Raw genomic sequence first — 16118 nt, forward strand, 5'->3', positions numbered from 1 at the left:
TTGATGAGGCCAAAACCCAAAATAAGGGGGTTCGGCCGACCCAAAAACCTACCCTGTCTAAACTACACTAACCAGATTTTTCAGGGTCCTCAGCGCCATACAACTTTGCCTAGGTCACTTGTTCTATTGACTTAGGCCATCTGACTTGGTCCGTGTTTCTTCCTAGGGTTCACCTAGGTACTTTGCCTTGCTTGGTGTGGTAACTTTTTAGTGTAGTTCTGACATCCTCATTTTGGGACTTAGCCGATTTTTCGTAAAATACCATATGACCCATATGGGTCCTTTCCTTCATATAAGTTTGCCTTGCTTGGTATGGTAACATTTGAGTGTAGTTCTGACATCATCATTTTGGGACTTAGCCGATTTTTCGTAAAATACCATATGACCCATATGGGTCCTTTGCTTCATATAAGTTTGCCTTGCTTGGTGTGGTAACATTTGAGTGTAGTTCTGACATCCCCATTTTGGGACTTAGCCGATTTTTCAATCAATACCATATGACCCATCAGGGTCCTTTGCTTCATATAAGTTTGCCTTGCTTGGTGTGGTAACATTTGAGTGTAGTTCTGACATCCCCATTTTGGGACTTAGCCGATTTTTCGTAAAATACCATATGACCCATCAGGGTCCTTTGCTTCATATAAGTTTGCCTTGCTTGGTGTGGTAACATTTGAGTGTAGTTCTGACATCCCCATTTTGGGACTTAGCCGATTTTTCGATCCATACCATATGACCCATCAGGGTCCTTTCCTTCATATAAGTTTGCCTTGCTTGGTGTGGTAACATTTGAGTGTAGTTCTGACATCCCCATTTTGGGACTTAGCCGATTTTTCGTAAAATACCATATGACCCATCAGGGTCCTTTCCTTCATATAAGTTTGCCTTGCTTGGTGTGGTAACATTTGAGTGTAGTTCTGACATCCCCATTTTGGGACTTAGCCGATTTTTCGTAAAATACCATATGACCCATCAGGGTCCTTTCCTTCATATAAGTTTGCCTTGCTTGGTGTGGTAACATTTGAGTGTAGTTCTGACATCCCCATTTTGGGACTTAGCCGATTTTTCGTAAAATACCATATGACCCATCAGGGTCCTTTCCTTCATATAAGTTTGCCTTGCTTGGTGTGGTAACATTTGAGTGTAGTTCTGACATCCCCATTTTGGGACTTAGCCGATTTTTCGTAAAATACCATATGACCCATCAGGGTCCTTTCCTTCATATAAGTTTGCCTTGCTTGGTGTGGTAACATTTGAGTGTAGTTCTGACATCCCCATTTTGGGACTTAGCCGATTTTTCGTAAAATACCATATGACCCATCAGGGTCCTTTCCTTCATATAAGTTTGCCTTGCTTGGTGTGGTAACATTTGAGTGTAGTTCTGACATCCCCATTTTGGGACTTAGCCGATTTTTCGTAAAATACCATATGACCCATCAGGGTCCTTTGCTTCATATAAGTTTGCCTTGCTTGGTGTGGTAACATTTGAGTGTAGTTCTGACATCCCCATTTTGGGACTTAGCCGATTTTTCGTAAAATACCATATGACCCATCAGGGTCCTTTCCTTCATATAAGTTTGCCTTGCTTGGTGTGGTAACATTTGAGTGTAGTTCTGACATCCCCATTTTGGGACTTAGCCGATTTTTCGTAAAATACCATATGACCCATCAGGGTCCTTTCCTTCATATAAGTTTGCCTTGCTTGGTGTGGTAACATTTGAGTGTAGTTCTGACATCCCCATTTTGGGACTTAGCCGATTTTTCGTAAAATACCATATGACCCATCAGGGTCCTTTGCTTCATATAAGTTTGCCTTGCTTGGTGTGGTAACATTTGAGTGTAGTTCTGACATCCCCATTTTGGGACTTAGCCGATTTTTCGATCCATACCATATGACCCATCAGGGTCCTTTCCTTCATATAAGTTTGCCTTGCTTGGTGTGGTAACATTTGAGTGTAGTTCTGACATCCCCATTTTGGGACTTAGCCGATTTTTCGTAAAATACCATATGACCCATCAGGGTCCTTTGCTTCATATAAGTTTGCCTTGCTTGGTGTGGTAACATTTGAGTGTAGTTCTGACATCCCCATTTTGGGACTTAGCCGATTTTTCGTAAAATACCATATGACCCATCAGGGTCCTTTGCTTCATATAAGTTTGCCTTGCTTGGTGTGGTAACATTTGAGTGTAGTTCTGACATCCCCATTTTGGGACTTAGCCGATTTTTCGTAAAATACCATATGACCCATCAGGGTCCTTTGCTTCATATAAGTTTGCCTTGCTTGGTGTGGTAACATTTGAGTGTAGTTCTGACATCCCCATTTTGGGACTTAGCCGATTTTTCGTAAAATACCATATGACCCATCAGGGTCCTTTCCTTCATATAAGTTTGCCTTGCTTGGTGTGGTAACATTTGAGTGTAGTTCTGACATCCCCATTTTGGGACTTAGCCGATTTTTCGTAAAATACCATATGACCCATCAGGGTCCTTTCCTTCATATAAGTTTGCCTTGCTTGGTGTGGTAACATTTGAGTGTAGTTCTGACATCCCCATTTTGGGACTTAGCCGATTTTTCGTAAAATACCATATGACCCATCAGGGTCCTTTGCTTCATATAAGTTTGCCTTGCTTGGTGTGGTAACATTTGAGTGTAGTTCTGACATCCCCATTTTGGGACTTAGCCGATTTTTCGATCCATACCATATGACCCATCAGGGTCCTTTCCTTCATATAAGTTTGCCTTGCTTGGTGTGGTAACATTTGAGTGTAGTTCTGACATCCCCATTTTGGGACTTAGCCGATTTTTCGTAAAATACCATATGACCCATCAGGGTCCTTTCCTTCATATAAGTTTGCCTTGCTTGGTGTGGTAACATTTGAGTGTAGTTCTGACATCCCCATTTTGGGACTTAGCCGATTTTTCGTAAAATACCATATGACCCATCAGGGTCCTTTCCTTCATATAAGTTTGCCTTGCTTGGTGTGGTAACATTTGAGTGTAGTTCTGACATCCCCATTTTGGGACTTAGCCGATTTTTCGTAAAATACCATATGACCCATCAGGGTCCTTTGCTTCATATAAGTTTGCCTTGCTTGGTGTGGTAACATTTGAGTGTAGTTCTGACATCCCCAATTTGCGACTTAGCCGATTTTTCGATCCATACCATATGACCCATCAGGGTCCTTTGCTTCATATAAGTTTGCCTTGCTTGGTGTGGTAACATTTGAGTGTAGTTCTGACATCCCCATTTTGGGACTTAGCCGATTTTTCGTAAAATACCATATGACCCATCAGGGTCCTTGCCTTCATATAAGTTTGCCTTGCTTGGTGTGGTAACATTTGAGTGTAGTTCTGACATCCCCATTTTGGGACTTAGCCGATTTTTCGTAAAATACCATATGACCCATCAGGGTCCTTTGCTTCATATAAGTTTGCCTTGCTTGGTGTGGTAACTTGTTAGTGTAGTTCTGACATCATCATTTTGGGACTTAGCCGATTTTTCGTAAAATACCATATGACCCATCAGGGTCCTTTGCTTCATATAAGTTTGCCTTGCTTGGTGTGGTAACATTTGAGTGTAGTTCTGACATCCCCATTTTGGGACTTAGCCGATTTTTCGATCCATACCATATGACCCATCAGGGTCCTTTCCTTCATATAAGTTTGCCTTGCTTGGTGTGGTAACATTTGAGTGTAGTTCTGACATCCCCATTTTGGGACTTAGCCGATTTTTCGTAAAATACCATATGACCCATCAGGGTCCTTTGCTTCATATAAGTTTGCCTTGCTTGGTGTGGTAACATTTGAGTGTAGTTCTGACATCCCCATTTTGGGACTTAGCCGATTTTTCGTAAAATACCATATGACCCATCAGGGTCCTTTGCTTCATATAAGTTTGCCTTGCTTGGTGTGGTAACATTTGAGTGTAGTTCTGACATCCCCATTTTGGGACTTAGCCGATTTTTCGTAAAATACCATATGACCCATCAGGGTCCTTTGCTTCATATAAGTTTGCCTTGCTTGGTGTGGTAACATTTGAGTGTAGTTCTGACATCCCCATTTTGGGACTTAGCCGATTTTTCGTAAAATACCATATGACCCATCAGGGTCCTTTCCTTCATATAAGTTTGCCTTGCTTGGTGTGGTAACATTTGAGTGTAGTTCTGACATCCCCATTTTGGGACTTAGCCGATTTTTCGTAAAATACCATATGACCCATCAGGGTCCTTTCCTTCATATAAGTTTGCCTTGCTTGGTGTGGTAACATTTGAGTGTAGTTCTGACATCCCCATTTTGGGACTTAGCCGATTTTTCGTAAAATACCATATGACCCATCAGGGTCCTTTGCTTCATATAAGTTTGCCTTGCTTGGTGTGGTAACATTTGAGTGTAGTTCTGACATCCCCATTTTGGGACTTAGCCGATTTTTCGATCCATACCATATGACCCATCAGGGTCCTTTCCTTCATATAAGTTTGCCTTGCTTGGTGTGGTAACATTTGAGTGTAGTTCTGACATCCCCATTTTGGGACTTAGCCGATTTTTCGTAAAATACCATATGACCCATCAGGGTCCTTTCCTTCATATAAGTTTGCCTTGCTTGGTGTGGTAACATTTGAGTGTAGTTCTGACATCCCCATTTTGGGACTTAGCCGATTTTTCGTAAAATACCATATGACCCATCAGGGTCCTTTCCTTCATATAAGTTTGCCTTGCTTGGTGTGGTAACATTTGAGTGTAGTTCTGACATCCCCATTTTGGGACTTAGCCGATTTTTCGTAAAATACCATATGACCCATCAGGGTCCTTTCCTTCATATAAGTTTGCCTTGCTTGGTGTGGTAACATTTGAGTGTAGTTCTGACATCCCCATTTTGGGACTTAGCCGATTTTTCGTAAAATACCATATGACCCATCAGGGTCCTTTCCTTCATATAAGTTTGCCTTGCTTGGTGTGGTAACATTTGAGTGTAGTTCTGACATCCCCATTTTGGGACTTAGCCGATTTTTCGTAAAATACCATATGACCCATCAGGGTCCTTTCCTTCATATAAGTTTGCCTTGCTTGGTGTGGTAACATTTGAGTGTAGTTCTGACATCCCCATTTTGGGACTTAGCCGATTTTTCGTAAAATACCATATGACCCATCAGGGTCCTTTGCTTCATATAAGTTTGCCTTGCTTGGTGTGGTAACATTTGAGTGTAGTTCTGACATCCCCAATTTGGGACTTAGCCGATTTTTCGATCCATACCATATGACCCATCAGGGTCCTTTGCTTCATATAAGTTTGCCTTGCTTGGTGTGGTAACATTTGAGTGTAGTTCTGACATCCCCATTTTGGGACTTAGCCGATTTTTCGTAAAATACCATATGACCCATCAGGGTCCTTGCCTTCATATAAGTTTGCCTTGCTTGGTGTGGTAACATTTGAGTGTAGTTCTGACATCCCCATTTTGGGACTTAGCCGATTTTTCGTAAAATACCATATGACCCATCAGGGTCCTTTGCTTCATATAAGTTTGCCTTGCTTGGTGTGGTAACTTGTTAGTGTAGTTCTGACATCATCATTTTGGGACTTAGCCGATTTTTCGTAAAATACCATATGACCCATCAGGGTCCTTGCCTTCATATAAGTTTGCCTTGCTTGGTGTGGTAACATTTGAGTGTAGTTCTGACATCCCCATTTTGGGACTTAGCCGATTTTTCGTAAAATACCATATGACCCATCAGGGTCCTTTGCTTCATATAAGTTTGCCTTGCTTGGTGTGGTAACATTTGAGTGTAGTTCTGACATCCCCATTTTGGGACTTAGCCGATTTTTCGTAAAATACCATTTGACCCATCAGGGTCTTTTGCTTCATATAAGTTTGCCTTGCTTGGTGTGGTAACATATGAGTGTAGTTCAGACATCCCCATTTTGGGACTTAGCCGATTTTTCGTAAAATACCATATGACCCATCAGGGTCCTTTGCTTCATATAAGTTTGCCTTGCTTGGTGTGGTAACTTGTTAGTGTAGTTCTGACATCATCATTTTGGGACTTAGCCGATTTTTCGTAAAATACCATATGACCCATCAGGGTCCTTGCCTTCATATAAGTTTGCCTTGCTTGGTGTGGTAACATTTGAGTGTAGTTCTGACATCCCCATTTTGGGACTTAGCCGATTTTTCGTAAAATACCATATGACCCATCAGGGTCCTTTGCTTCATATAAGTTTGCCTTGCTTGGTGTGGTAACATTTGAGTGTAGTTCTGACATCCCCATTTTGGGACTTAGCCGATTTTTCGTAAAATACCATATGACCCATCAGGGTCCTTTGCTTCATATAAGTTTGCCTTGCTTGGTGTGGTAACATTTGAGTGTAGTTCTGACATCCCCATTTTGGGACTTAGCCGATTTTTCGTAAAATACCATATGACCCATCAGGGTCCTTTCCTTCATATAAGTTTGCCTTGCTTCATGTGGTAACATATGAGTGTAGTTCTGACATCCCCATTTTGGGACTTAGCCGATTTTTCGATCAATTCCATATGACCCATCAGGGTCCTTTTTCTTCATATAAGTTTCCCAAGACTTAGTGTTTTTTACCTTTGGACACCAATATCACCCTTACGGGTATCTTTGATCTTCGCACCATGTATTGACCAAATGTAGGTCTTGCTATGCCAAACTTATAATTGTTCTACACCAAGTCTCTATCTTGAACCATTAAGGCTCTAACTTGCACCAATTGCTTGGTACTCTTGGTCCGTGTTTCATCGCATACTGACTTCTTGACTTAGTGCTTTTTTCCTTTGGACACCAATATCACCCTTGCGGGTATCTTTGATCTTCTCACTTTGTATTGACCGAATGTAGGTCTTGCCATGCCAAACATATAATTGTTCTACACCAAGTCTCTATCTCGTACCGCCAGCTCGGTACATTCGATTAACCTGCCCTTAAGGCACCCGGGACTTAGCCATTTTTTCACATTTTTCATGATTTTGAGGCAACTTTTCTCGACTTTGTCACCTTATATCACCAAGATCCTTTCCCTTTAGCGCTTCACTCTGTTCGTATGATATTTAGCGCTGACTATCACCTTTCTATCGCTGACCTCAACTTCTTATTCGGTGCCATAGAGCCAGAGATATTTGGTGTATGCTGTTATAAGGGAAGTTTGTCACTTTTTCAAAGGCCCACTTTGGGACGCCCATATCTCACCTTCACGTATCTTCGATCTTCTTGTCGTCTATGGACGAAACTTAGGTCTTGTATTGGCCAACTTATAAATGTTCTACGGCCAAGCCGTATCTCTTACCGCCAGCCCGGTATTCATGGACTTAGTCGGATTTTCGCCTCTCGTGGTAACAATTTCTGACTTTGACTCACAATAACATCCGAACGGTCACATGCTAGCGCTTTGCTTGGTAGGAATTATAGTTAGCGCTACCTTTTCTCTTTCCATCGATATCTTGTTCGTTCCATTCCATGCCATACAGCCGAAGTTATGATGTTTCCCGTTTTCCATATCATGTGGAGCTTATGCTCTGGGAAAACCATCTAACACCTGTACCACCCTTTTGGGTACCACCGATCTCGTCACTATGTTCGGGCCAAATATAGGTTATAACATGCCCAACATATAATTGTTCTACACCAAGTCTCTATCTCTTACCGCCTGCTCGGTATTTTACTCGTAAGTCCAAATTTCACAACTTGTACTTTTTGGCCCAATGTACTCGAGTTTCAATTTTGGTAACATTTTTCGACTTTGACACTTAATAACTTCCAAATCATGCTAGTTAGCGCTTTGCTTTCTTCTAGTCGTATCTAGCGCTGGGTGTTACCTTTCCAAAACATATCCTAGCTTAACAATCCATGCCATACAGCCGGAGCTATACGGTGCACAAGTCAAATCCATTTTAGCCATGTTTCATTTTTGCCAATTTTTGACCACTCGTATCACCCTTCCAGAGTGGTCCGATCTTCTCGCTGTCTATGGACGACTTTTAGGTCTCGTAGAGGCAAACTTATAAGTATTCTACGTCAACCCGCTATCTCTTACCGCCTGCTCGGTATTCTTGGTCTTGTGTGATTTTTGGAAATTTTGGTATTATTTTTCCACTTTGTCGCTTAATAACTCAGTTTTGCTCAACACTTAGCGCTTCGGTTGTTTGGGATTATAGTTAGCGCTCGGTTCGACCTTTCCAACACTGATCTAAGCTTGTCGATCCGTTCCATACAGCCTGAGTTATTCGCGATACCGTGTTTCAATCCATTTCTCAAGTCTCGTTTTGGTCCAACTTTGAACCAGCCATATCACCCTGATGGGTACCTCCGATCTTCTCGCTCTATATTGGCCAAAGTTAGGTCTTGTGGTAACGTACTTATGATTGTTCTACGCCGTGTTCGTAGCTCTTATCGTTCGCCCGCTATTTTCGATCATAAGGTGAATTTTCGCCTCTAAACCACCATTTTTCACCTTTGCCCTCTAATATGACCGACTTGCTCAACACCTAGCGCTTCGCTTGGTAGGACACATAGCTAGCGCTCGTCAAGACCTTTCCAACGCATATCCAAGCTTTCCGATCCGAGCCATACAGCCTGAGCTATAGGCGATACCGTTTTTCCCATTTTCTTGGTCACACGCACTTTAGGGTACCCCTTTTTGCCTTTGACCCTTAATACCTCCTCCGGGTCACTAGTAGGCGCTCAGCTTGGTAGGAAACATAGCTAGAGCAGGCCTTCACCTTTCCAAAACTGCCGAAAGTGTACCGATCCGACATCTAGAACCAAAGTTATGGTCATTCCCATCATGCTCTACTTTCATGGTCAACCTCCACCAAGCACACCTAGGTTGGACCAACTTTCACCAACTCATCTCGAACCCCAAATTTGCTTCGACCTACTAGGTTTCCCTAGTAAAGTGGTCAAAACATCCATTACAACACGACTGGTCTTTCTGGTGGTCGACCTAGGCGACTTTGTTCGACGACCACCACCCCATGGAACTAAAAGACGTCCCTTGATACGGACCACCGATACATTTTCCGGCCTGTCTAAACTACACTCATCGAAATTTTTTTGGGTCCCCACCGTCATACAAGTTTCCCTAGGTCAAGTTTTTCTTCCGGATCGGCCGCGGACCTCACTTTTCATTATCTAGGGAGGCCATAGGGCCCCAAAAGGGGTTTTTTAAAATTTTCGACACTTTCGACTTTGGTCGGATTTTTTCCGATTTTGGTCCGACCTAGGGACTTGGTGGTCCAAGGAGCCTCGGGACCAAACTTTTTTCTCAGGGGTCCCTACCTCCATACAACTTTGCCTAGGTAAATTTTTTGTTCCAAATCGACCGCGGATTTCACTTTTCAATATCTGGGGCTCGTGTAGAGTCCGAATATGAGGTTTTCTCATTTTTCGACATTTTCGACTTTTTTCGACTTTTTTCGGGTTTTTCGACCTAGGGGTCCGCCGAACAAATTTTGGGTCAAAAATTTTTATTGAACTAGTCGAAAGTACGCAAAAAGATAAGACTTTTTGCCGAAGACACCATGCCCCGGAACCGACTCCTTCCCCTTCAAAATAGGGGACAAACGTGATTTTTGAAACTTTTCCTTAGGGAGCCCAAGACTTAGAAAATTTTCAAATTCTCGATTTTTCGATTGCGAGCTAGCGCTTTGCGGTCTTCGGCAATGTTGTAGATCTCGACGAGATAAAACTTTTTGGTCAAGGGACATTTTGCCCTCCGACCCCTCCTTCCCCCCGCAAATCGCCCCCCAAAGTGCAATTTTTGCATTTTCACCTCTTTGCATGCACTGTTCGGCCCAAATGGCCACTTTCTATGGGTCTGAGCGCTTTGCGGTCTTCGGCAAACTTTTAGAGCGTACCAAGCCCTAATTATAATTGTTCTACACCAACTTCGTACCTCTTCATCCCTGGCCGCTATTCGCGTACCAAGGTATTTTTTGTTCATTTTATCAACATTTTTCATCTTTGACTGTTTATATCGGCCTTGCCATGAACCGATAGCGCTTCGCTGTGTTCTAACGTAAGTTAGTACTACTCAATACCTTTCCAAATCATGTCTTAGATTGTCATTTGCTTGCTTACAGCCGGAGCTATGAGCGATACCGTAAAAAGTACCGAAACTTGGAAAAATCCTTTGATCGCCCATATCCCCCCTTTGGGGGCCAGATATCGAAAAAAGTTCTGATTCAAAAAGTTGCGCATTAACGTGTTCTAGTTATGCCTAGAACATTTCACTTCGCTAGCTGGCCTGCAACTTAGCCGTAATTGGGATTTTAGGGTGTTCTTGGAGGGCCCATTTCCTGCGACTTGGTATCTTTTGGGCCCAATGTTTCTCTAATATCTCCACGAGTTTTCCAGATAGCCTTTTCAAACTTTCAGGGTGCCTAGAACACCTCAAGACCTTTCCAACGCTATGCCGTTTGCCTCGCTCGGACATCTACAGCCAAAGTTATTCGAGGTACACTTTACCTTACCCTGTTTTCTCAGTACTTGGTCGAAAATTTCGATCAGCCATATGACCGACTTGGACAACCCTGAGCGGGTTGGCCCCATATAACTAAACTTTCGTCTCGTGGAGGCAAACTTATAAATATTCCACGTCAACTCGCTATCTCGTACCGCCTTGACGGTATACTTGGTCCAAGGGCCATTTCCAGCGACTTGGTCGCAATTTCGCTCTAAGTTTCGCTAATACCTTCGTCCGTGGACATGGTGATTTTTTGTTCGTATTTTTCCTTGATAGTCCCACTCAAGACTATTCCATACCAGAGCCAAGCGTCCCGCTAAGTGCCATACAGCCTGAGCAGTAATTCATGAAAGGTACCTCTACCAGTTTTTGCCATACTTGGGTACAAACTTTGGATCGCCCATATCTCCACTTTGGAGGCCAGCCAGCACCTTGGCCCCATATACTTTTTTGTTGGTCATACCATGCACCAAATATAATTGTTCTACGTCAACTTGCTATCTCTTCTCCAACTTGCCGTTATTCTTGGTCCAAGTCCCATTTCATTCGTTTTTGGACCCATTTTGCTATATGTTTCACTAATAGCTTCGGCCATGGACAAGCTGATTTTCTATTTGTATTTTTCCTTGATAGTCCCACTCAAGACCATTCCAAAACACACCGCAGCTTGTCGCTCGGTGGCAAACTGACCAAGTTATAATTCATGAAAGGTACCTCAACTTGGCACACCACGTGGTCGGCCCAAACCATAAACCAACCAAACGACCGACTTGGAGCACCCTGACCGGGTTGGCCCCATATAATGAAAGTTGCGTCTCTACACGCCCAACTTATGAATATTCTACGCCAAGTCGCTATCTCTTACCGGTAAGCCGGTATTCACCTTCCAAGGGTGATTTTGGTCAAGCGCCATTTCCTGCGACTTGGTCCCCGAATTGGACCATCATCACCTAATATCTCCGTGGTCTTTCAACTCAGCCTCATGAAACTTTCAGGGTAGATAGGTCTCCCCAAGACCTTTCCAACGGTGAGCCGTTTGCCTCGCTCGGCCATCTACAGCCGAAGTTATTAATGGTACTTGGTACCTTACCCTGTTTTTTCCATACTTGTTCGTACTTGGGTACAAACTTTGGATCGCCCATATCTCCACTTTGGAGGCCAGCCAGCACCTTGGCCCCATATACTTTTTTGTTGGTGATACCATGCACCAAATATAATTGTTCTACGCAAGCTTGCTATCTCTTCTCCAACTTGCGGTTATTTTTGACTCAAGTCCCATTTCCATAGTTTTTGGTACCAATTTGCTCTATGTTTCGCTAATAGCTTCGCCCAAGGACTTTGTGATTTTTTGTTCGCATTTTTCCTAAATAGTCCCACTCAAGACTATTCCAAATCACACCTTAGCTTGTCGCTCAGTGCCATACAGCCAGAGTTTTAATTCATGAAAGGTACATCACCTTGGTACACCACGTGGTCGGTCCAAACCATCAACCAACCATATGACCGACTTCGAGTCGAGCTAGCGGCTAGGCTCAATATAATGAAATGCGTGTCTTGATGCGGGCTACTGACGGTCTGAACAATGTAGCTCGCTAGCTCGTCTCTAAACTTGTGTTTTGGTCGAATATTGGGTGTTCATGTACCACTTCGGGTAACATGGACTTTGGTGCAACTTTACCACTTGTGCACTTAATAACTTCCCGGTCATTCAAGTCTTTGCCTTCATACTTTCAGGGTAGTTAGGTCTCGTCGAGACCTTTCCATACATATGCCAAACTCATCGATCGGACATCTATAGCCCGAGTTATTCGCGGTACACCGTACCTTACCCTGTTTTTTCCTCAATTGGGTACAAACCTTGGAACACCCATATCGCCCCTTTAGAGACTAGCTGGCACGTTGGCCTCATATAATGATAAGTGCACCTCAACTAGGGCTACTGACGGTCAGAACATTTCAACTTGCTAGCTCGGGCCCACACTTGTGTTTTTCTCGAATATATGGTTCAAGTGTGCCACTTTGGGCACTTTTGGACATTTTGTCCCCACACAACTTTCTTGCCTTGGTAGATAGGGTCTTGTGATCTTGGGCAAAAAGATGCACCAAGATAAAGTCTAACTTTCGTTCTTGTACCGCAAAGCGCTATCTCAAACACCCGAGGAGATAGAAAGTGATTATGTTCGGTATATCGGTCTTCCATGGCCTACTATGGTAAACCCCTGCAGGTATGCAACCGAAGGTGCTTGGTACATGTATTTGGTGCAATATCGGTGCAAAGTAGGTGTTTCCTTGATCGGGCTATAACTTTCTTGGTTGATGTTGGATTGCTTTGCGGTCTTCGGGGGATAGTTAGGGAACATGTTGGCCAACATTTCCTTATTCCTCAGCCTGGCCGTACCTCTTACCGTCTAGGCGGTATACATGCTCTAAGTTGGAACTTGTGTTCCTTTGGGTAACTTCTCTGACTTTGACGCTTAATAACTTTCGTTCATATGCAGTCTAAGCTCTGCAACTCTCAGGAAAGCTAGTACTACTCATTTCCTTTCCATATCAGTCTTTGGCTTGTCGATCCGATGTCTACAGCCTTACTTATTCACGTTCCCTGTGAAGGTAGGTTTTTGCCCATTTTCCAGTTCATGTGGTAACATTCCCAGACTTTGCCGGCTTTCTCTTCATGTGGTAACTTGCTTGCTCATGTGGTAACTTGGAAGTGTATTTCTGACAGACCCAATCTGGGACTTAGCCGATTTTTCTCTGCATATTATATGGATCCATCACTAGGCCATCTTGCTTGCTCATGTGGTAACTTGGAAGTGTATTTCTGACAGACCCAATCTGGGACTTAGCCGATTTTTCTCTTCATATCATATGGATCCATCACTAGGCCATCTTGCTTGCTTGTGTGGTAACTTGATAGTGTATGTCTGACAGACCCAATCTGGGACTTAGCCGATTTTTCTCTTCATATCATATGGATCCATCACTAGGCCATCTTGCTTGCTTGTGTGGTAACTTGGAAGTGTATTTCTGACAGACCCAATCTGGGACTTAGCCGATTTTTCTCTTCATATTATATGGATCCTGGACTTAGCCGATTTTTCTCTTCATATCATATGGATCCATCACTAGGCCATCTTGCTTGCTTGTGTGGTAACTTGGAAGTGTATTTCTGACAGACCCAATCTGGGACTTAGCCGATTTTTCTCTTCATATTATATGGATCCTGGACTTAGCCGATTTTTCTCTTCATATCATATGGATCCATCACTAGGCCATCTTGCTTGCTTGTGTGGTAACTTGGAAGTGTATTTCTGACAGACCCAATCTGGGACTTAGCCGATTTTTCTCTTCATATTATATGGATCCTGGACTTAGCCGATTTTTCTCTTCATATCATATGGATCCATCATTAGGCCATCTTGCTTGCTTGTGTGGTAACTTGATAGTGTATTTCCGACAGACCCAATCTCGGACTTAGCCGATTTTTCTCTTCATATTATATGGTTCCATCACTAGGCCATCTTGCTTGCTTGTGTGGTATCTTGAAAGTGTATGTCTGACAGACCCAATCTCGGACTTAGCCGATTTTTCTCTTCATATAATATGGATCCTGGACTTAGCCTGTTATTAGGTTATTATATATGGATCCTGGACTTAGCCGATTATTAGGTTATTATATATGGATCCTGGACTTAGCCGATTTTTCTCTTCATATAATATGGATCCGGGACTTAGCCGATTATTAGGTTATTATATATGGATCCTGGACTTAGCCGATATTTCTCTTCATATAATATGGATCCGGGACTTAGCCAATTTTTCTCTTCATATAATATGGATCCGGGACTTAGCCGATTTTTCTCTTCATATAATATGGATCCGGGACTTAGCCAATTTTTCTCTTCATGTGGTAACGTATGCCAATCGCTCACAAGTCATGGGATAAGGGTACTTGTGTTCTTCCATCTTCTAAGTCCCGCACGGGGACATCGTGATCGCCCCAAGTCCGGAATAGCGCCAAGTCAAGCCCCACGGTGGCCGTGCAGGACCTGTTAGCGGGGGCCCCACTGACAGCACTAATCCGGACTTAGAAATTATATCTTTCTAATCGAACACCACACACGCAACACCACCATACCACCATCTCCTTGCAAGTACCTAAGTACCCGCAACTCCATGGTGAAGGCAATGTCACTCCATCACCAACCTCTTTGCACTGCAAGCACTTGCGTACCCACAACACTCCGAAGAAGGCAACGGCGCACGATGCTCGACTCCACACACCACACCACATCACCGATGGCCAGCCAGCCAGCCAGCCCAGCTAAGGGCTAACCCACCAACCAACCACCAATGGCCTAGGCCAGCCGGATCCCACCTTCAAGTCCAAGCACAGCCAAGTGCAAGTACCGCCAAGTGTTCACCAACCAACCATCACACCAGGTCAGCCGGCCGGTACCCACCTTCAAGTGCCATTACCCTCGGGTGCAAGCTCAATCAAGTGTTAACCAACCAACCCGGCCAAGGCAGCCAACAGGCCGGCACCCTACAGCACCGACCCGCCATTACCACCTCAACCGTTGACCATGCAAGTGGCCTCGGACAACAGGTGACACCCGAAGTACATCCGAAGAGTGTATATCAAGTGTTTGTTCACCAAGTCCTCAACCAACCCCAAGTACCCGGAGGTACCCAGAGTGTTGGATCCGCCAACCACTACCAGCACTCCAAGTCCTTGCGAACCCAAAGTGTTTGCCCGGTAGGGCCATTGTATCACAACGCTTGCTACCATGCAAGTGGCCTCGAACAAGGTGACAGGGGTATCTTCACCAAGTTCTCAACCAACCCCAAGTACCCGGAGGTACCCAGAGTGTTGGGTCCGCCAACCACTACCAGCACTCCAAGTCCTCGCGAACATAAAGTGTTTGCCCGGTAGGGCCATTAGACCACAACGCTTGCTAACCATGCAAGTGGTCTCGGACAACAGGTGACACCCGAAGTACATCCGGAGAGTGTACAACAAGTGTTTGTTCACCAAGTCCTCAACCAACCCCAAGTACCCGGAGGTACCCAGAGTGTTGGATCCGCCAACCCGTCCCGGCACTCCAAGTCCTTGCGAACCCAAAGTGTTTGCCCGGTAGGGCCATTGAATCACAACGCTTGCTCCATGCAAGTGGCCTCGGACAACAGGTGACACCCGAAGTACATCCGAAGAGTGTATATCATGTGTTTGCTCACCAAGTCCTCAACCAACCCCAAGTACCCGGAGGTACCCAGAGTGTTGGATCCGCCAACCCGTCCCGGCACTCCAAGTCCTTGCGAACCCAAAGTGTTTGCCCGGTTGGGCCATTGAATCACAACGCTTGCTAACCATGCAAGTGGTCTCGGACAACAGGTGACACCCGAAGTACATCCGGAGAGTGTATATCAAGTGTTTGTTCACCAAGTCCTCAACCAACCCCAAGTACCCGGAGGTACCCAGAGTGTTGGATCCGCCAACCCGTCCCGGCACTCTAAGTCCTTGCGAACCCAAAGTGTTTGCCCGGTTGGGCCATTAGATCACAACGCTTGCTAACCATGCAAGTGGTCTGGAGTATAGGTGATACTGACATACCACCGAGATGGTACATCTAGTATTG

This window comes from Anopheles coustani (genome assembly GCF_943734705.1).
Source record: "Anopheles coustani chromosome X unlocalized genomic scaffold, idAnoCousDA_361_x.2 X_unloc_21, whole genome shotgun sequence".
Classification (NCBI taxonomy): Eukaryota; Metazoa; Arthropoda; class Insecta; order Diptera; family Culicidae; genus Anopheles; species Anopheles coustani.